The sequence below is a fragment of the Aplysia californica genome, unplaced genomic scaffold (genome assembly GCF_000002075.1).
Source record: "Aplysia californica isolate F4 #8 unplaced genomic scaffold, AplCal3.0 scaffold00453, whole genome shotgun sequence".
In the NCBI taxonomy this organism is placed as follows: Eukaryota; Metazoa; Mollusca; class Gastropoda; order Aplysiida; family Aplysiidae; genus Aplysia; species Aplysia californica.
Window position 1 is genome coordinate 203,674 of NW_004797723.1, and position 1,902 is coordinate 205,575.

Sequence of the window (1,902 nt, forward strand, 5' to 3'; positions counted from 1 at the left end):
GTGTGTAAGCTAGTAAGTAAGTAAGTATGTGTGTATGTGTGTGTGTGTGTGTTTCTATCTATCTATGTATCTATCCATTGATCTATTTAATCTATCTATCTATCTATCTGTCTATCTGTCTATCTGTCTATCTATTTATCTATCTATCTATCTATCTATCTATCTATCTATATATATGTCTGTCTGTCTGTCTGTCTGTCTGTCTGTCTGTCTGTCTGTCTGTCTGTCTGTCTGTCTGTCTGTCTATCTATCACTCACTCACTCACTCACTCACTCACTCACTCACTCACTCACTCACTCACTCGGACAATTCCTATACCTGTAGCGATCGACTGTGTTGGAAGTGACTATTCCCAGTGACGTAGGTACAGAAACTATTCCCTGTGACAACGGAACTCTTTTGCATAATAAAAAAAATCAGAAGTGTGTGCACTGTAGTCTGTAGACTCTGTTCTCCCTTCAGTTCAGTACTTTTGTTCTCTTCTCTTACTTAGAGCTTAGACTTGACCGTAGAATAGATCTAGGAGAAAGAAGAATCGGGAAGGATTTCTCCCTGTCCTGTAGCGTGGTCTCCAAACTCCGTATGTTGACCTAGATCTAGAAGTGCATAAATTACCACTGAATAACAAGCAAGCTTAGAATGATCATTCCTTTTTCTTAAAATGTTCTTCCACTCACATCAGAATCTGCCTTAGTTAAATTAGATCTAGTATCTAGATATAGATCTAGATCTAGATCTACATTAGGTATAGTCTAGTATTTAGTAACCCATCACCATCATGCCCGTGTAGATCAGTGTGGGAACAATAGACTGGATTTAAAAGGCCTGTCTGTTCTCAGTGACACTGGGAACAATTCTGCCTGGCGCGGTTCGTCCATAGAGCACGATCGTGCAGTGCCGCATCTTTTAATGTTCTATTACGTAAAACATCAGCTATAATAAATAAAAGAAGCCAGAAACAAACACTAGCCAAATATTATATCAAAACACGGTCCTCACTGGCGCCACAACTGTCATTTCGGTGTCTATAGAGCCGTAAAACATCTACTGTGCCATTCCAAAGTCCTCGCGCTTTAGCTAAACACAATAGGATATTCAACACAGGTAACCTGACCTATAAATCGCTCTTGGGGATAATCCAAGCGAAGACGACACTCATAGCGAGTTTGGCGGTACATTAATTAATAAGACGGCACATCTCAAATGTGCTCCTGCCGAATAGTGCCGAAACATAGCCCACAGTAGGCAGTCTAAAAATAAACACGATAGACCCCACGCTATTCTTTTTCAATATTATGTGAGCCACGGAGCAATCCAGCGGAGTGCTCAAGTGAATTGTGATTGGTTCATTGTCTTGCCGCTATTTTAAGGGACTTTTTGACCGTTAACCTGAGGGAGGTGAACGTGACCGTCCTATGATTTGTGTCTTTAAAAGGTTTTGTAGTGGAGTAGTTAAAGTTATTACTTGAGTTCCAATACAGGATGATCGAAATTGATGTTTAGCTAACAAACAGATTTAGTTCTAGAAATCAAAGCGACAAGTAAAAAGAATGAAAATAAAAGCACGAGGTCCTCCCTCACCAACCCAAAGATCCTAAAGTTATACATGTATACCGTCTCATTTACTATGCCCTTGACTATCTCCATCATGCGATAACTTAATTGTGCACGTCCACTTCTTAGCCCCGCGAGCCGCCCGTGAATTCTGCCCTAGGCCCTCTTGCCAGTGGTTTCTGGGCCTATCCTCGATGTCACTGGGAATAGTGTATTCCGTCTGTGTTTGCCCCCTGCCAATTCCTATAATAATTGTAACAACCGTCTGTGATGACCCTGGCCACTCACTCACTCACTCACTCACTCACTCACTCACTCACTCACTCACTCACTCACTCACTCACTCG